The following is a 20,728-nucleotide window of genomic DNA, read 5'->3' as shown; positions in this document are numbered from 1 at the left end:
GAAAGAGTGGGCATCTGCAGCAATTGGAGAAAATGGATTCCAGACATAAGCCAATAAATCCAGCATAGAGTCATTCCCTGAAATAAAGAGAGTGGCTGGTAGAGGGGAAAAAAAGCATCAAAGACACTCTTTGGGGTGGGGTGCACCCTCTGAGCTCCTGACAGCCAGGGAGAGGGCGCTGCTTGCCCCTTACCCTCTACCTCTCCTGGAGCTCCAGCTGGGTGAGAAAAATGACCTGTTTCTCTAACAAGCAGGATGACTGGGGAGCCCAGGGTCCAGACCCAGAAGGTTGGCTTCTGCAGCATGAGGCAGATCTCTCCCATTACATGGAGGGTATCCAGACTGAGGCAATGAGGTTCAGCATGGGCCACCCTGCCTCCATCGGAGGTGGATTTCATGCCTCTAAGTCAACACCAATCACCCACACAGGAGCGCCTGCTATGGAGCAGAGCACATGTCCCCCTTCTCAATGATGTCTATACAGGGAACCAGATTCTTTTTTAAAACCCGCTTAAGTAGAACCCTCTTTCTGGTTTCAGCTCTGGTTCTTGCCGGAGAACCTTGTCTGTCCACTTAATTCAACATCAGGGGTGATGGCTGAGGGTGTGGAAATGAGGGTATTTTCAAATCATCACCCCTGTCTCCTCCTTTCTTTCCCCGGTTGCCAACTGGGGACTGGCATTTAATCTCTACAAAGATTAAGTCATGGGCCCCCGCAGCTGCCGACCTTCACCTTCAACACCCCTGCAAGGAGTTCGGGGTGGAGATGAGGGGTGCAGTGCTCTGCTCTGGGAAAACTGGCAGAACAGGTCTTTGGAGAGTTGGATATTTTCAGGAGAAGATTTTATAAGCCCAATTCCTGCATCTCCTTGATACCGGAAAGATGGTATGGGAATCTGGGTTCTTGTTCCCAGCGGTCCAAGAATGAACTCTGTGAACACACAGGCAGCAAGCAAGCAGAGTCTTTTTAAAAGAGAAGCAAATAGCTTCCAGGACAGGCTGGGAGCAGGGAGAAGAGCCCCCCCTTTCTCTATTGTCCTTTACGGGTTTTTATTCCTTAAAGATGGGGGGTGGGTACAAACGTGGGGTCCAGAACGATGTGGTTTTCTCCCATTGGCCTTGTTCGATTACCTACATCAGTCCTTGTCCAATAGGGGTTTTAGGGTTGGAAATGTCCCCAAAGTTTTCAGGTTTCTTTGTCCTTTACTTTTTTTTTTATCAGTTGAGGGGTGGCTAGAAATTTTCTACAGTAAACAAAGTCTGTGGGGAATTTGCATTTCCTATAAGAAAACAAGGCCTGTGGAGGTGTTACTCTCTGGAGCCCTTAAGCCACAAATGTTAATCAATATCCATATCAAAAGAATGTTTCGCAGCCCAGGCTCCTACACTGACTGCCTGAGTTAGTATTCTGCCTCATCCTCACATGTAGAAAAGCACTAAAATCCTTCACAGTGATGTCTGCTCCTCCTGACAAGCAGTGACCTTCACATGATTAGCAGTGACCTTCACAAGACTAGCAAGAACCTTCTGGAAAATGTGTGCTTGGTGGCATGTACCTCCACCTTCACCCAAATCACGTGCACACGGACCCTGCCCTCTACCTCTTTGGAGAGGTTTCTCAGAGCTGACTGAGAGGCTGTCTGCCTGGGCTACAGTCCTCATTTTGCCTCCAAATAAGACAACTCACAAGCCTCCCACTGCGCATTTCTCTTTGGTTGATGCTGGCCGGGGCCCTTGCAAGCATCCTTCTTTAGGGCAGCCTCGTCATTCCTTCTCGGCACAGCCGCTGGGCGTGGGAGGAGCTGGGCTTGGAGTAACCGCAGAGGAAGGAAAAGGTCTTGCCTACAAGGTCAACAGTGGAGACTGCCTGGGAGGGCAGAGGAGGCAGCTGTGACCCACAACACAGGCCCTCGCGAGTCCACCTCGGGCCCCTGCAGCTCAGGGTCACAGGTGCCTACCTCACGGGCATCAGAACAGGAATAGCCTTGGGCTTAACCCCCACATCGTCTAGCCTCACTTTGCAAGTGAACCAGTAGCAACCGCATGCAAAACAGATCAAGGAGCTGTTTCCCTGGCTTGATTTCAGGTATTTCCCATCTAAAAATAATTTCCCCTTGCCCGTCTTTGGAGGTTGAAATGCCACGATTTGTGGTTCATTCCTTAGCATAAGCAGCGCCCACCTCCCTAGGTCTCTTACACAAGGTGAGTCTTCCCTGGAGGAAGAAGTCAAGGCCCCCACGGCTTCCAGGAAAAGAATGCATTCTCCATCAAATGCCTCAGGCTTGGGGGAGGAACGAAAGGGAACGTGAAGAGGATGAGGGCATCTGAGGGAGGAGGAGGACGGAACCAGAAAGGAAGATGAGAAGGGGGGTGGGGCTGAAGGTAGGATAACCCTGGCCCCGCAGCAGTGGGATGCAGCCCAGCCTGGCCCCCATGGAGCAGAAAAGAGAGAGGGCCCCAAGAGAGGGCTCTCGAGCTTTGGATATACACTGCGCTGATTTCTCAAACCACCAGGCCTTGACGTGGGTGGGCAGTTCTAGTGCAGGTCCCAGTTACTGATTTTTAGCAGAAGGGCAGGTGCTGAGAGCCAGTGGTGCTGTCCCTCCACCTGGCTGTTGAGAAAGACGCAGTAGGGGAGGCCGCAGCCAGGGCTGGAAACCTCGGACCCTGGCCAGGGACTCTTCTTCGCAGCAGGTCCTTGTCTCCAAATGCACATCCAGGGCCCTGTTCACCAGCAATCACAAGGTCCAGAGAGCCAAGGGGGCCATGAGCCTTGGAAGCTGCCTGCCTCACACACCATCTGCTCCTCTGAATGAGCAACCTTTGCTGGGAGGCCTCTTGGCCAGAAACCACTGCGGCCGTGCATTGGGATGCAGGGGGTGCTGGGGCTGGCCTGCATCACAGCCGATGTTGTCTGCTCATCGTGGGCAGGGCACGGGCCCTGCTAAGGAGGATGGGGTCCAGCCGCCCCCTGGCTCTCTGAGAGGCCTTGAGTTTGTCACCAGGTCCAAAGGCTGGTGCTGTGAACCGAAGTTTGGCACTTGCCATCTGCCTCTACGTGGAGTAAAACATGAGTCACTGCAGCAACCAACCTGTAGCACCCCCTGAGCAGAGCTCAGGGTGGAGACCAGGAGGGAGGGGCTCTGTGCACTGGAAAAACTGGGAGAACAGACCTTCAGAGAGTTAGGATATTTTTAGGAGATTTTATGAGCCCAATTCTCGCATCTCCTCCTATCCAGAAAAACACCAAAATCCTTCAGTGATGACGGATGTCTGTGACTCGCAGCAGCCTTCACGAGACCAGCAGGAAACGTCTATGAAATGAGCAAACTTCTGTAAAAAGTGTGATATTCCCCCTTTCCTCTTTGCGATAGCTCTGAAATACTGCCTCCCGGGCAGTAGTTAAGTGGACAAAAGATGTCAAGGTCATCGCTGACAACCACCACTCCCAAGGGTGCGCCAGTGAGCCCTGAGGGGCACTCTGGGAAGAGACCCAGAAGACGGGCCCCTGCTGAGGTGCACATCAAAGGAGTGATCCCAGGAAGCCCAGACCTTTACAACTTCCCACAGACACTGGTTTTCTGTACAGCTTTTGTTCCTACTACTGCCTTCCCTTTGTTGCCAAACTCTTATATCCTGGCACCCCCACCTCACCTGCTCAGAGTGGTTTCTTGGGGCTACCTGAGATGCTGTCTCCTGCGCTGAAGTCCTAATGTCACCCCAAATCAAACTTAACTCTCAACTTTCAGGTTGTATTTTTTGGTTGACAGTGCTCTAACCCGAGTGACATCCGCGTGGCTTTGATGGATTGTCCAGGGTAGAGGTAGCCATCCTGCAATGCTTCTCTGCACTGTTGGTAAGTTTAAGTCGGTATTCTGTTGGAGAAAAAGCAAACCCCAAACAACCAAAACCAGTTTCCAGAATATTCCCCTGCCTCCTGCCATCAGTCTTACATCTTCCTTATTTGTGATGTATCCAAAAGGAGTGGAATCAACTGGCATGTCAATCCACAGCTTCCTCCGTCACCATCAGATCCTCTTAGGCTGAGAATGCAAAACTCACAGCTCCTTGCTCTTGCTCCCCCCTCCCCAGCACAGTACCCAGTGCACAGCAAGTACTGAATTAATGAGCGTATCATCGGGGTCAGCTCTGAACACGGCCGACTTCTCAACAACCAGTTCCAGGAAGAGCAGGAGGGGAGCTGTTCCCTCAATGACCTCAGGTCAACATTTGATAAATTGTTGATTCCTTTGGTTATTTATGAGTTATGACATGCATGTCAATGAGCATATATTTATGAGCTCAGAGGTGGTCCACATATTATATTTTATCTCTCGAAAACACACATTTCATTCTACAGGCAGCTACCTTGGGTTAAAAATGAGGTTTATGGAATTCCTGCCATGGCTCAGCAGGAATGAACCCGATTAGCATCCATGAAGATGAGAGTTCAATCCCTGGCCTTGCTCAGTGGGTCAGGGATCAGGTGTTGCTGTGAGCTGTGGTGTAGGTCACAGACCCAGCTCAGATCTGGTGTTTCTGTGGCTGTGGTGTAGGCTGGCAGCTGCAGCTCAGATTTGACCCCTAACCTGGGAACTTCCATATGCGGGAGGTATGGCCCTAAAGAGAAAAAACAAAAAACAAAAAAAACAAAAAACAAGACTCCTTCCAACGCTCTCTCAGCCATGCTCCACAGGATTGCCGTTTCTAAGAGCTTCCCAAGCCAGGGGAGGACTTTTTTGTTACTCTTTTAATTTTTTTAATTTTTAAGTTTTTTAAAAAACATTTCCATTTTTTAATTGTAATTTTTTTCTTTGCTACACCTGCAGCATGAGGAAGTTCCCGGGCCAGGGATCAAACCCACGTTACAGCAGTGATAACACTGGATCCTTAACCCACTAATCCACCTAGGAACTCCTTGTCACTCTTTGAAACATGCTATAATAAACAATCCATATTTACTCTATTATTACACAAGGAGGTTAGAAGCCATCCTGTGTTATTCTGTAGCTGGATCATGCTGGCTTCTTATTATATTGAAATGATTCCATTAAGTATTTGGACTCCTACAGTATTTATTTTCAACAGGCTGCTAGGAGATGAGGTAGTTCCTCCATTAGGGGCTCAGACATTTTAAATGAGGACAAAGACCCTGGGTAAACTTGCAAAGCAGGCCAGCAAGCTTGGTGTGCAGGTGAGGGAACTTATTACAAGGTGTCAGTAGATTCATGTGTACTGATTATAGGCTAAATGAATAGTATTTGTGACACATATCTTTCCTACAGGTCCACAAGCATGTATTTCAAAACTTCAAGGCCAAATGTGTTTTGGAAGTGAGATATTTCAGGTTTTAAAAGTCATGTAATACAATTTCCTATTTTGGCTCAGTGAGTTAAGAATCTGACTAGTAACCATGAGGATGTGGTTCGATCCCTGGCCTGGCTCAGTGGGTTAAGGATCCAGCATTGCCACAAGCTGCAGCATGGACTACAGACATGGCTCATACAGCGTTGCTGTAGCTGTGATGTAGGCTGGCAGCTGTAGCTCTGATTCAGTCCCTGGCCTGGGAACCTCCGTATGTCACAGGTACAGCCCTCAGAAGAAAAAAAAGACAAACAAAAAGTCAGGTAATAGATGTGTCTACTGTGTGTTAATAACATTCCCAGCAGAGTCTGGGGGCAGCAGCCTGTAATCAAGCACTTTAATAGTGCTGCAATTAAATCTGGGAATACTCCCTATGAATGGGGTAAAGAAAGACTATAAATAGCTTTATGTCAGTTCAGGTCAGGCTTAACCCCCAGAATTATTTTATCACAACCTTTAAAAAAAAAAAAAAAAAAAAAAAAAACCAAACAAACCCAACCTTATTTCAGTGCTTTATGAAGTTTAGGATTGTGGCAATGGGATTGGAGATTATAATTTGAATCTATGAATATACTGATCAATATGAGATACAGGGAGTTCCTGCTGTGGCATAGTGGGTTAAGGATCCAACTGCAGAGACTCAGGTTGCTGCAGAATCACGGGTTTGATCCCTGGTCTGGGAACTGCCACATGCCGCCAGGGCAGCAAAAACATTTTACATATATATATGAGATACATTTATTAAATAAGTTTTAATATTTAATGTACTTTTCTGCCATTATATATTTTCTCAATCAGTGGTTAGATACAAAGACAACCACAAATACCATGCCATAAATCACAAAATTTTAAGGGCTCCTGACTGTCCAGGGTGGAGTCCAGGCCTAGCCTGGCCCTGGAGCCTCACCCCATGGGACCACTGCCCTCCCCTCTTATCTCATAGGAATATTGTAGGGGCTAAATAAGTTAAATCAAGTAAAAATTCTTAGCGGGGTACCAGGGACAATCTCCAAGTAAACGCTGGCAATTATTATTACAATGATTATCTTTTATTAGCTCACATGTATAAGGCAGACAAAATAATGCCCCCCCCTCCAAATATCCATATCCTGATCCCTATAATCTGATATAGAATATCCTGGAACATACCCCAGAATATGAGTTTGTAGATGTGATTAAGTTTAGGACCTTTAGATAAGGAGATTATCTTGGGTTATCCAAGGTTTGCTAAGCTAATCACATGAATTCTTAAAAGGGGAAATTTTTTCCTGGGTGTGATGTGAGAAAGATGTAATGCAGGCAGAGGCAGAGAGAAGCCGTATGGCTGACTTTTTAAAAAATTGGAGTATATTTGTTGAACAATGCTGTGCCAATTTCTGCTGTACAGCAAAGTGACCCAGCCATAAATATACATACATTCCTTTTCTTATATTATCCTCCATCAGTCTATCCCAAGAGATTGAATGTGGTTCTCTGTGTTCTACCACAGGACTTCATTGCTCATCCATTCTTTTTCTTTTTTTCTTTCTTTTTTTTTAGGGCTGCACCTGCGGCATATGGAAGTTCCCAGGCTAGGGGTCAAATCAGAGCTACAGCTGCCAGCCTACACCACAGTCACGGTCACAGTAACTTGAGATCCAGGCCTAGTCTGTGACCTGCACCACAGCTCACGGCAACGCCAGATCCTTAATCCACTGAGTGAGGCCAGGGATCGAACCCGGATCCTTGTGAATACCAGTCAGATTTGTTTCCACTGAGCCACGATGGGAACGCCCCACTTATCCATCATTCTAAATGTAATTGTTTGCATCTACTAACCCAAAATGCTGACTTTGAAGATAAAGGAAGGGGCCAAATCCAAAATGTGGTATATCCAAAATTACAATAGTAAAATAATCACTGGTGGGAATTGACTTAAAGTACAGAGCCAAGAGTAAACAAGAACCGTCATAACCGAGGGAAGAATGGCCATAGAACAGAATGTACAGGTATAAATCGTGACGAAGCAAATGAAATAAAAGTGAGGAAAGGTGGGAGGGAATCTAAAGATGCTGGTCACTTAAACTTTTATAGCAAAATCTTTCAATCTATACTATCTAAAATTGAAATGAGTGATTCAAAAACAGCCTCTTAAGGAATTGCAAGGTCTCTTCTCTTATCCTTAGAGCAATCTTTCATGAATGCGGAAAGATCGATGCATTTCTGCATTTCATTTTCAATTTAGTTTCTTTTACCTTCTATCCAACCCATGTAAAATTAATTTTTCAAGAATTTTTAAAGGAAACCTAACATGATTCCATTGTTATGCAGTTGTTTTTGTCCCTCCATCCATTCCTCCATCTAATTATAATCTGTATAGAGAGAGGTCTGAATTGATGTTTATTATGTATTAACACTGGTTATTGTTGGATAATGGAGTCTGAGTAATGCATTGTTTGGGGGGCATGTTTCTCAAATTTTTATAATATACATGTATGAAGCCAGTAAGGCTATTATTTTAAGACATATAAATTAAACAACCAATTCCATAAATAAATCAATCATCTCACAACCCCGTAAAGAATGACTCATGCCTGTTCAAACACATTTTGTTCTTAAGAGAGTCTACGTGTAATCAAAATCAACCTTTTCATATTTTGTCAACTATTTTCCACTCGATTACTTAAGCATTAGGGAACAGTTTTGTCTTGTCAACACCCAGCTGGAAATAAAAGCTTACGTGTGATGAAAAATAGTGGCTGTGGGCTGCGGAGTGAGTCACAGGAACCTGACTTCCCACGTTGAGGAGAAATGAACTCCAGCAAGTAGGCTGGGCTTCCTTATAATGTCAGGCAAGGAGTGGAGGCTTCTAGGAGCCACTGTTGATTTGCCCTGCCACTTAAACAATTATGATAAGGATGCTCTCCTTTGATGAAAGATAACGCTATGGACCTACCCTAGAAGCTGCCTGGAGTCCTGTGGTTCGGTAGCAGATCCTCTGAGCTACCCAGGCAGGGTTGGCTGTTAGCTTCACTCCCATTGCATCTCGGTCCATCTCTAGTTAGACTTCACCATGATAGTTGGCTGTGACCCCCCAGAACCTGTGAGCTCCTTGAGGGCAGAAACTGCCTTGTTCACCGCTCCATCCTAACCTCCGTGCCTGGCACAGAGCCTATCTTAAGGTAGGTGCTTGGTGGGTGTTTGGAGAGTGGGTGAATGTTGAAGGAGTTATATAGCCTTCTCACCCTGTCCATTCTGTCATCAGGTACAAACAGGTGGGAGGACAGGTGACTGGGATAAGGGAGTCTGCTCACAAGATCATGTGAGTCTGCAAACTCTCAGCTTAATGAGCCCCATTACCAAGCTCATCACTGGATGTAGACAAGACAGGATGTAAGCACGGCTCCCTACTACCTAAACAAATTCATTTCTTTTCTTTTTTTTAGAGGCAGCAAAGTACACAAGAAAGGTTGATTCAAGAGCAGTAAGTCTGGAATCATCCCCCAAGAGACTTTATAAGTCAGTAGAATAATACCTGGTAAGGTATTATTACCTTGGTACTGAAGATACCAACTTGGGGTACTCATCATGCTGTCTCAATCCTAGAAGCCCGGGTCCCCCTTGTGACCTTATCCCAGCCATGAGGGAACAACTTAATCGTTCACAGAGTTACCTCGGCAAATAGCAACAGGCATGTCAGGAAAAGAAATATTTTGATTTCTTGATTTCCATTAGATGAAGATTTTGCCCTTTCAAAGAATAGGGTCCTATAGCTCCCTGATGGCTTAGCAGTTAAGAATCTGGCTTTGTTACTGGGGTGGCTCAGGTTCGATCCTTGGCCTGAGAACTTCTGTATGCCAAAGGCATGGCCAAAAATAAATTAAGAAATAAATACGTGAATATATGAATATATATACAACCTTAAAAAAAAAAAATAGGGTCCATAATTCCCAGGTCAGATCACAAAGACTGTCTTGTGTTGCCTGTGGTTGAATTAATGAGACAAGTGCGGTTAAACAGGAATCTAGAGGCAAAAGATGCTTGTTCCATATTAGTACGAAGCCAGAGATGGAGCCTATAGCATTGATGCCAAGGAAATGCACAGACATTGGATCGTGCTCACAAGAGTACTGATTCTCAGTGGCCTTCAGACAGCATTTCCTTCCTAATATTTGGACCATTGTGCGGACGGTATCTTTTGATGAATAGAAATAAAGGGGAAAAGAAGGGTGGAAAGAAAAGGAACGCCACAAAACACCAAAACTATCATGTTTCCTGACTTGCACCCAAATTTAAGTCCCAAGATCTAAGGCATCCTGCCTTTTGGTGAGGGGTGGTCAAGTATACTTTGCAACCTACCTCTTAGAAGTTCCAGATCCATCGTTTAGAGACAGACCCCCTTCCATTCAGTCCTTGATCTTCTCTTATGGATAAAAATTTGCTGATGTAGGTAAGCTACGCAAATTGCTGAGAAAAAGAAAGCATTATTTTGTACTTTAAAAAATTATGTATCTATATATATTTTATCAAAGTATAGTTTATGTGCAATGTGCCAATTTCTATGGTACAGCAAAGTGACTCAGATATATATATATATTCCCTTCATAATATTAAAGAGAAAGTATTTTTGATTTTGGAAAATTTCCCAACTTTTGAGCAACCTTGATCTGGGCCAGGCTTCTGGCTATTTGGGCACCTTCCTTGGCAGGAGAAACTCTTTTCTTGGGACAAGGAGGATGGTTACCACTCTACCAGCAGCCAGGGGCTGGAAGCAAGGGCACTTCCTTTAGCTGTTACAAGACAATCCTCACCAACAAAAAGCAGCATTGTCCTGCCCTCATTGGCTGCCTTGAAATAAATCACCAGTGAATTAAAAAAAACTCATTGCATATCTCCCGGAAATCCTCCCAAGTTCACACATCAGGCTCATTTGAAAGCCTGTTAAAAAATGCAAAGTCCTGGGTCCCACCTGCCTGAGATCTAGGGGTGGGGCCTGGGACTCTGCATTTTTACCAGCTTGACAGATGTCAGCACTGTAGGCAGCATAACTGGGGAAACTGAGCTGTAGATGTTTGTACAAGTTCCTTTTGAGCCAGTGACGGAGCATTAACAATCACCGTGAGAAAACGTGATGAAACACAGAGAAGCAGAAGATCTTTTGAAGATGGTGTATGCTGCTATCTCAAGGACATTCACCATGACTCTAGGTGTCATGTGTTTGAGATGTCACTCTGTGCAGGTCTTGGTGCCAGGCCTTCATGTGGCACCACTAACCCTCACGGTCATCTGCAGATTACTCCTGTTTTGCAGCAGAGGATGCAGAAATCCAGAGAAATCATGAAAATTTCCCCAGGCCCTGCAAATCCCAAGTTAGAACGGGAATGCAAGCACAGGTTGGCACAACCTCAAAGCCCAAGTCTGCTCCATCCTGCTGAGCTGCTGCAAGGTCAATAGTCACTGAGTGAAAACACCGCTGGGTGGGACGCCCTCTTCCTATTTTACCTGCATGCAGCGTGCCCCAGCATCCCTCAGGGTCAATGGCATTTACTTCAAAGGTGTTCCTTATTCTATTTTCCCCTGCAGTGGCTGTCACAGGGAGCCTGACCCTCAGTTAGGCTGCTTAGTCTCAGAAGCTTATATCAGCGTTAGGGGAAAAAGAAAAGGGGGGGGGGGACTGGAAGAGCCGCTTCTGCAATCACTGCTTCTCTCTGACTGGGAGCACTCAGGGCTGAAGGTGCTCCAGCCTTGGCAGAGGTGGCAGAGCCTCAGTAGCATGTGCAGTAAACTAATCGGTGGGTTGATGAGCGAGGAAGCCGTCTGTTTATATTCTAGGAATGATAGGCCATCGTCTTTTTTTTTGCCCAAAGGAAGAGAGAGAGTCAGGGGCCAAGCCAAGCAAGCACTGGGGACAAGTCACAGGCCTTGTGCTCACTGACCCGAGGGCGCTGGGCCATGGGAGCTGCCGCAAAGGGGGCCTGGAGACAGCCTGCACCATCGTCTTCAAAGCAGCCCTTGCAGAAGAGAAATCTATAAATAGCCCTTTTATTTCCAAAGATGAAATGGGTTAAAAGCTGCTGATCAGAGACATTCTTTTTTTTTTCTTCTTACATTCAGGCCGTCTTTGAGGGGAATGATACCTGAATATTTATCAAACTCCACGTATGACCGCTCAAACTCTCTGCTCTCCTGCAAGTCACTTTTCTCTAAAGTGTCTGCACAGTGGCTGAGCTGCTTCATTCAGGCCCATCTCTCCATTACACCTAGTTATCAGCCCCACATTTTGCCAGGTGTATCAAGTGATGAGGGTGTTTTTTTCTTTTTTTTTAAATGGCTGCACCTGGGGCATAAGCAAGTTCCCAGGCTAGGGGTTGACCTGGAGCTGCAGCTGCCGGCCTTGCACTGGAGCCATGGCAACACCGGATCTGAGCTGCATCTCTGACCTACATTGCAGCTTGCAGCAAAACCAGATCCTTAACCCACTGATCCAGGTCAGAGATGGAACCTGCCTCCTCAAGGACACTATGTCTGGTTCTTAACCTGCTGAACCTTGACGGGAACTCCAAAGGACTGGCTTATTTGAAGAGTGAGCATCATACACAATTGAGCTCACCACTCTTGTTTCTGCTTTGGTTCCGACTCAAACTCTGCTCCCCCAGAGAAAACCTGACTTCCGTTCTCCTAATGAATATTTGGTTTTCTGGTCCAGTTTTCCCTCCAGGGTGGGGCCTTCTTCCTGTCGCTGTTCTCACTGTTACATTAGGATGGGGCTATATTCCTATAGCAGGATGCATTCACCCCTCCCTGCCTCTACTCTATGTGCCTGAGGCCATGATGGTCATACCACTGAACTGATCCAGAGTCTCTTCCCTAGAAACTTGGACTTGAAGGACGGTGATTCCCCCTGGATAGTGGGATCAATCACAGGTGAACTTAGAGGGTCCTCTCTGGCCATGTTTTTCGACTTTGTAGAACCAGAGAAGCAGAGGAGGCCAATTACAAAGAGGAAGAAAAGAAGGGGATGGAAACAACGAGAAGGAAACCGAGAGGGGAGAGAGCCTGGGTTGTTGAGTCCCTGATGGCGTCATTCCTTGGCCCAGCCACATTCCTCACTTCCACTCAGCCAGACCCACTGAGTCCCAGTTAACGTGGATTCAAAGGCGTTCCCTCCCTGTGACTCATCTTCTTTCCCTCAGAGCACAGCAGCATGACACCTTGGCTGTGTCATGAGTGGTTTTCCGAGCCTTGTCTCAGAGACAGCCATTGGCATTTTCCTAACTTACCTTAGTTTGCCTCAGGACTCATAACTACCGCAATGAATATTGATGATGCATCTATTCACAATGCTGATTTACTGGTGGTAAAACTGAGCCTTCGTGAGGTTAAGCAAATTGCTGCCAGTGGAAGAGCTAGCAGCTAAGTGACTGAGCTAGGATTCCAGAACTTTGACTTATTCTGTTCTGTGTGGATTTAGCTTAAGGGAAGTGAAACTGACAGCACTAATGGCCTGAACCTAGCCAAAACCCAGACTGGGACTTGCAACCCAGCCAAAACCCAGACTGAGACTTGAACCCACATGTTGAACTTGAACCCAACCTAAAACCAGATTGGGATGAAAACCCAGTTTCAAATTCAGGTCACTCACCCTGTGTCCAGATTCACCAAGGCTCAGGTTCTTTATGCCCTTGAACAGAAGGAATTCAGCGAGAGACAAAGTGATAGGCAAGAAACAGATTTATGAGGACAGGATGCTTGTAAGAGAGGCAAACAGACAGGAAAGGAAGCTTTTCCCCGAGGATCTGGTGGCCCACAGTTTTATCATCCAAGGGGCGTGGGGTTGGAAAGGCCCGCCTCTTCCTTTCTGGGAGTAGCAGCCCCTCCTTAGTATCTCATAAGGTGTGTATTCAAATCAGCTGCAGGGCAGTCTTCAAATTCTTGCCCCCTGGTATGAATCTGAATGCAGGCCCCATCCCATCCCCCACCCAGTGACCTGAGGCAGTTCTCCCACCTCCACTAGTTAAGCAAGCCTGCCTTGTTCTGCTGGCTTTCCTGAACTTAGAGTGGTCTCCCAACACCCCCCAGGTTTCCTTCTTTATCAGTGATCCCTTGTTGGGACTTCTACAACCACCTGTGCCTACTCTATCCCTATCAGAAGGGTCATCTACCCAGTGGTTGTAAACTAGTATGATCGATGTGATCAACCTGTCCCCACTTGAGAACTGCCTAATTAGAGATTTGGGGTGGGGAATGTCATAAGGTATGTTTTTACAAAGTTTTCGAAAGTTAAAATTTTAAAAGCAAAGCACACATATATTTATCCAACAAATATTTACTATGCACCCATATATCAGAATTAGATTTGGCTACAATTAAAAAATGACACTAATCATGCAGCTGAAATAAGGTAGAGATTTTTCTCTCCAGAGGAAGGCAGTCTTGGTATCAAACACCCAGGCCCCCTTCTAGAGTGGTTCCTACTAGTAAGCTTACCTCATGAACACAAGCATGGCTGTTGCAGCTCCAGCCATTACATTCCTATTCCAAGCAGTAGGAAGGTGGATGGGCCAAGGGCTTACTCTTTAAAGAGTAAGCCTCCTTCAAAGTGTTTTCCAAGAAGCTCCATCCCATGACTTCTGCTTACACACATTTGACCACTTCCACTGACAAGAGAGCCTGCAGATGTAGTTTTATAGTTGGGTACAACTTCTTGGCCAGATGATACAGGGAACAAGGAAGAAGGGGAACAAGGCTGTTAAGTGAGAAACAAGCAGTCTTAGCCACAACTCTTTATGTTCCAGGCACTATTCTAGGCCATGAGGATACAGTGGTGAAGTCTTTGACTTCTCTTAGTGTCCTTGTATTCCAGTAGGAAGACAGAGGATGAGTAAGCAAAAAATAATTGTTATATAATGGCATTTGCAGCAGCATGGATGGACCTAGAGATTCTCCTACTGAGTGAAGTAAATCAGACAGAGAAAGGCAAATCTGTGGAATCTAATAAATAATGATATAAAAGAACTTATTAAAAAAAAACAACAGATACAAAAATTCACAGATTTCAACACCAATCTTATGGTTACCATAGGTGACACTCCGTTGCAGGGAGGGAAGAATTGGGAGGGCTGGAATAACATATACACACGATTGTATAAAATAGATGACTAACAAGAACTGACTGTATAGCACGGGAAAATCTGCCCAATAGTTTGTAATAGCCTAAATGGGAAAAAAAAAAAGTGGATGTTTGTGTATGTATGACTGATTCACTTTGCTGTACACCTGAAAATAATACAATGTTGTAACTATACTGCAATAAATCAACTATATGCCAATAAAATTAAATTTAAAAAAATCTTCAACTCCCCTCTCCCATGCAAATGTTATCATTTTCAGTATTGATGGGTAAAGGGAGTAATTTTAAATAGGGCCCCAAAGGGGTAGGTCTCTCTGAGCAGGTGACATTTGAGCAGAGGCCTGATTGATATGACAAGGGAGGGGAAGAGTGTTGTGGGCAGATGGAACAGCATTGCCAAGGCCTTGGGGCAGGATGAGCCAGGGAACACTCCAGTGGAGGACCAGTGATCGAAAACCTTTCAAAGTCTTGAATAGCCTGTTCAGATGAGGTGGAACAGCACCTGGTTACATTAGCTGGAGAAACAATGTTAGGGACATTCCATTAGTGATGTTTTATTTATTCACAAAGTACATCTCCATAGCAACATGGTAGGTATTGACCTTGCAAGTTACCATTAAGCTCCTTGGCATGGTTGTAACAATAGCTGTCACCTGCTGCTTAGAAGTGTTGTGTGGGATATAGTTGAGAAAATTTAAGTGAATTATTGAAATTCATCAAATATCAGTAGAGTTATGGGTATGTCTAGCTGCATTTCAAGACTTTTCATCCTGTTGATATAATCGTAGATTCTTCCCTCTCCCTAAAGTGCTGCATCAGATAGGCTTATTTTCCACATTCAAGTGAATTTAGGTTTAAAAATTTCCACTTCCAGGTATTTGAATCCATACCATTTCTTGAGAAACAGCATCTCCCCTTAGAGGAGGTAGTCTTGCTTTTTCTTTCTCTTACCTTGAGTTCGTGCTCTGTATTTGACGCTGGGGGCTGTCAAAGACTTTTATTGACCTTACCCATATCATTTATGGTTTTAGTGGTGTCTATGCAATTTCCATTTCAACCTTTGCCTTCATACTGAAATTTTAAAAATCGCTTCTTATTTGCCGTCCCTCCTTCCCCTATACAATGCCCTTGGTCTTTTTCATTGCCCTTTCCCATATTCATGATACTGTTGATTAAAGAGCCCTCAGCCTGCTTTATGTAACCATTGCATTGGACAAGTAAGACCCATGGCATACCGTCAAGAAGCAGTGCTTTGCTTCTCGCTGTCCCTTAACTCCACTGTGGAGGCTTCCTCATTCCTTGCACTTGGATGAAAATTCAGGCAAGGTTTCTGGTCACTCGGGTGATACAAGCTTCTCTAATCAATAATGTAAAAGTCCAGCCCCATGGACCAGATAAAACGTAGAACCTGGTTCAACCTTAAGTTTTCTTTTTCTGCCCTGCTGGTGACCCGTTGCAGGAGGAAGCTGGCAGCAGAGGAAGGGGATGTGTTTTCTCCTCACCTGTGCTTTGCCTCCATCTCCTCCTCCATCCTGTTTGCTGTGATTTCTGACCCCTCCAGGGAGAGCACAAGGGAAGGGGAAGAGGTAACGCCCTGCAGAGAAGTTTTCCTTACCCCCGTGCTCATGTCGGCTCTGGGTTGTCCTCTCAGGGCCTGGAGAGCATTGAAAGCCAGCTCTTGTTCTCCTCTCTTTTCTGTGGGTTTTGTTTGACGTTCCCATCACCGGAGACCTCCATCTTCTCTGTCGATCACTAATACAGACAATGCACTCATCTCCAGCCCGCTGTTACCCCTCCACTTGCTGGCATTGGGCATTATCTGTCTGTTCATCCCTCCAGACGGCCTTCTCTGATGAGACCATGCCTGCTCCACCTCGGCTGCGTGGAAAAGCTGTCATGCTCTCTTTTGCTCTGACAAACTCTGGGAGCGCAGGTCCCCCAGCACAGCCTCCTCTCCCAGGCGGTGTGTGTCCTGAAACTCTTGCTCTGTATACGTCTCAGGTGGGGACATTGTTGAGTGGGTCCCACCACTGCAGGGGGACACAGATCACAGCCTCAGCCTCTTCCTGCTGAAGACTCTTCAGTCATTTTAACACGAGGGGCTGACACCCCAATCCTACCTCCCAGGGGAGGGCTGGATCGTGACACACCCGGAGCATTCTCTAGGAAGATTCTTTCAGCTTCCACCCTCTCCTTTCCTGGCTTCTCCAAGCTCTTATACAGGCTAGAGGTGGGTGGATAGCTCAGGGTTGAAACTGGTTTTCACCCTCCCCACCTCTTTTTTAAAAATAATTTTTCAGTTTCACAGGAAATAATTTTGAAATAAATATATTTTATTTTGAAATAATTACAGCTTCGCAGGAAGTTGTAAAGAAACGTATTTTTGGCTGCACCTGCAGCATGTGGAAGTTCCCAGGCCAAGGATCGAACCTGCACCACAGCAGTGACTGGAGCCACAGCAGTGACAGCACTGGATCTTTAACCCACTGAATCACAGGGGACTTTCCATGCAAACTTCCCCTTTAATAGTAACATCTTGCATAGCGGTAAGGCTATATCAGGAGTTCCCGTTGTGGCTCAGAGGGTTAAGTATCCAACATGATGCAAGTTCAATCCCTAGCCTTGCTCAGTGGGTCAAGGACCTGATGTTGCTGCAAGGTGCAGCAAAGGTGGCAGATGCAGTTTGGATCTGGCATTGCTGTGGCAGTAGTGTAGGCTGACAGTGGCAGCTCTGATTAGATCCCTAGCCTGGGAACTTCCATATACCACAAGTGCAGCCAATGTGGCTGTAAAAAAAATAAAATAAGATACCAAACCCAGAAAACTGACATGAGTACAATCCACAATGTTTATTCAGATTTCACCACTCAATTGTGCGCATGTGTGTGTGAGGGTGTGTGTTTGCAACTATGCAATTTTATCCCATGGGTAAAAAAATCACACGTAAGCACCACCACCATCACACACACCATGGCACCATCAGCACAAAGCTCTCTCAAGCTACCCCTTTAGAGCACACTTCTTTCTTCTGTCATCACTAACCTGGACACCACCGATCTATTTTCCATCTCTGTAATTAAGTTATTTCATTGGATCTTTTAGGATATATCTTTTTGAAACTGCCAGCCATCTCCTTTTTACAAGTGTTAAAGAAAAATAATGGTTTTACTTGGGAACATAATGTATGTTGCTTTTGTGCTTCCTTTGAAACAGGGGTAGGTAGAGTCCCATCTCAACATCCTGATACAAACAGTTTTGTTCGAGTTTGAACATGTTTTCTAGTTTGTGTCTTTCTGATGATTCAGCCTTTCAGTCATTTAACAAATATTTATGGAATGGCTGGCACGTTATCGTCTTTGACGGTGTCGCCCTATATTATGCTGAATGTTCTTGGCAAAGCAAGGAACTGTCAAGCTCTCCCCTTGGCTTAATGGTTAGTTTCTAGTCCATTGTTCTAAAAGTTTGGTTTTTCAGGCGCTTTAACTTGAACTTAGAAGCACTGAAATTCCTGTATCATTTTCTGCTCAGCCCTAAAAAATCCATCCCATAGACTTGACATTTTACTTCTTAAAATGTCTTGGTGTCGCCTCCAACCACGCAAGTGTCCCTGAGGACCTAGTTCTTTATAAAATTATTGAGATCAGCCCTTCTTGATTTTTGAGAGCTCTGACTTTTTTGCAAAGAAATGGTCCTTTTATTCCTATCATCATCATCATCTGGTTTTTCTGTGTTGGTATTCACTTCTTCATCTGTTTAAAATAATCCCTTATATGACGGTGACTCAACTGTTTTTCACTTGCCCACAGTAAGCTTTTGGTGCAGACACGTGTCAAAGGCAACCCTAAAGTCTGAAAAATCACTCTCTCCTCTTTTTCCACATACCCTCCAGGAACTTATGGTCAGACCTGCTTCCCTGTCTAGAACCCACCCCGCCTTTGCCTCCAGGGATTGGGCTGATTTGAGCTGTGAGTCGTTCTGTACTTTATTTATTTTATTTAATGATTCTACCAGCTTGGTGAGTTGGGAAGGGAGAACACCAGTGGGTGGGTTCCCAGGGTCCCCTCTGGAGACCTGGAGTAAGTCTGACCTTGGCAATCTGACTGTTCTCTCAGGAACATAGCAGGTGTTGCAAGAACAACAGGTGTTGCAGGTGGTCTCACATCGTGTCAACAGAGCCTGGATCCTTCCCAGGATTGAAATCCTCAGATGGATTGCATCCTATTCCAGGTGATTTACTGATATCTGTTTGTCAGTTAAGACCAGAACATTCTGAGCATTTCCTACAATTTTATCAACAGCTCCCACCTGTCCATTTTAAGGGCGCTCACCTTCTCTGGTTGAGGTCACAGCCCAGAGTTGGTAGAATGTCTCTACTCTTCCCTTTTTTTATTCCTTAGCGCATTCTATCACTGCCTTCGGTTTCTTGGATTTGCTTTTAGACATTCTTTGGGGTTTCTTGTAAAGTGTTCTTTAATGAATCATAGAACTTCAGAAAGAAAAGGAATCTTAGAATGTAATTTGGTCCAAACACCCCAGACTAGAGATGAAAAACTAAATTTGAAAGATGTTATGTGACTGACCCACTTAAGGGCTTAGCATCCTTTCTGGTTATGTGTGCTGATTTTTTGCTATTTATGTTCCTCCGAAATTTCAAATACTGTAAATTTCCTTTTTGGCTTGAAAATGCTATCCTTTTGTAAACTTCCCCAATGCTATGAAGAGAGGGTATCTGATCTGTGCTGTTGGGTGCCCAGACGTCATCCGGTGAGTTTTATTCTGCTATTTGGGATCCAGAGGTGCCTCCAGTGACCCTGCAGGATCTCAAGGTAGCAATTCCTCTGTCCAGCCCCGCCCTGTTCAGGAATCCCTCTGCCTGATGTTTTCTATAGCGTCTGCTTGACACCCTCTGATGGCTTGTTCTCTTTTCCACAGAAGGAAATTCCTGGTTACGGTGTGTTCCTTTTATAAAACATCCTGCCTTCCCAAAGGCTGCTTTCTCGTAGCATCTCATTTTGCCATTGCTATGGGGAGATCTGAGACATGACACATACTAGTGGGTAGCCTTTCTTTCTGGAGGGAGTGGAGGCAGTCAGCTTCCTTTGACTCATCGTCCTGCTGCCTTGTTTTTCCAGCAAACACGAGGCACAGACTGTCTTCCCCACTTCTGGCCCTCACATCAGGAAGTTTTCTGTCCATATCTGGTCCAAGTGGCCATTTCTACTCCTGCGACCTTCCCCGTAGCTGTCAAGGGCTACCCCTGCCCCTGGGGCTGGTGGCTCCTCTTCTCCCTCTCTGCCTCCCATCCAGACAGTCTGTGCTGATGCCCAGAGCACCTAGGGGTAAAGCCAAGCATGCCTCCCCTTCTGTCCAGGCTGTCAGAGTGGGGACCACAGCTTCATGCAGGGGTCACTGAGGCCCATGTGTTTCTGCCTCTCTTGTATCCTGGCTGCCAGGCACATGGCCAAGGCCTCAGTGAGCCCGTGGTCATCACTGGATCTATTCTGGCAGGGTCTCTCTGCCTCCACCCCGGCCCCCAGGGTGGGTCTATTAGTCATGCAACAGCCAGAGAGAACTTGGGAAAGTGCCCCTTGTGTGTCACTGCTCTGTCTACACAGTGGCCGCCCCTCTGGCTTACTGAATTACTGCCCCCCATTTTCCCATCCCTGCCATGTGGTGATAAGACACCCATCCCCTGCCACAGCATGGCCGTGACTGTGGTGTCCTCCCGCCCTATGACTCTGACATGGTCATGTGATGTGCTTTGGCTGTGGGATGCTAGTGGACCCGACTCCATACCGCTGGGTCTGCTCTCTTGCACCTCTGCCATTGCCAGGACAAGGAGGGACCCCTGGAGCTGGTGCAGCTGCTGCCTGGGCCCCGGAAAGACACACGTGGAGGAGGGCTGCCCCCAGGTAGGCAGTGAGAAGCAAGTGCTCACCGCTGGGCACCTCTTGGTGGGGTAGCAGTCATGCCTAAGCTAACCAGGGCCTGCCTTGTGGTCCCCAGTGTCTTCGCACCCCCCACCCCCACCCCTCCACCCCTTTGCTCCATTCCAGAGCAACCTCTTACCTCAGGGCCTTGGATTTGCTCTGTCTTTGCTTCTGAAATCCTTTCTTCAGCTATCTGATGAGATCTCTGACAGTGATGAGTGCAATGAGGCAGAGTCAGGGGGCTGTGAGGCTGGCAGGTGCAGAAGGAGGCTGTTTTAGATGAGGTGGCCTGAAGGGGGATATCTGAGGCCACCTAAGATGGAAG

General features: G+C 46.1%; 1 long non-coding RNA gene across 5 annotated transcripts in view; it reads right to left on the bottom strand.

Moving 5' to 3' along the window:
* Nucleotides 1-16,654, bottom strand: part of LOC110262140 — a 30,988-nt gene extending 14,334 nt beyond the window's left edge. The window contains exons 1-2 of one of the 5 annotated variants that reach the window (XR_002346735.1): nt 12,986-16,654; nt 9,703-9,810 (exon numbers count right to left, since the gene is read on the bottom strand). This is a non-coding gene — a long non-coding RNA (uncharacterized LOC110262140). The remainder of the gene's footprint in view (nt 1-9,702; nt 9,811-12,985) is intronic. The other 4 variants (XR_002346738.1, XR_002346734.1, XR_002346736.1 and 1 more) reach the window with 4 other exon arrangements.

Source organism: Sus scrofa, chromosome 8 (assembly GCF_000003025.6).
Source record: "Sus scrofa isolate TJ Tabasco breed Duroc chromosome 8, Sscrofa11.1, whole genome shotgun sequence".
In the NCBI taxonomy this organism is placed as follows: domain Eukaryota; kingdom Metazoa; phylum Chordata; class Mammalia; order Artiodactyla; family Suidae; genus Sus; species Sus scrofa.
This window is presented reverse-complemented; position numbering and strand designations above follow the sequence as displayed.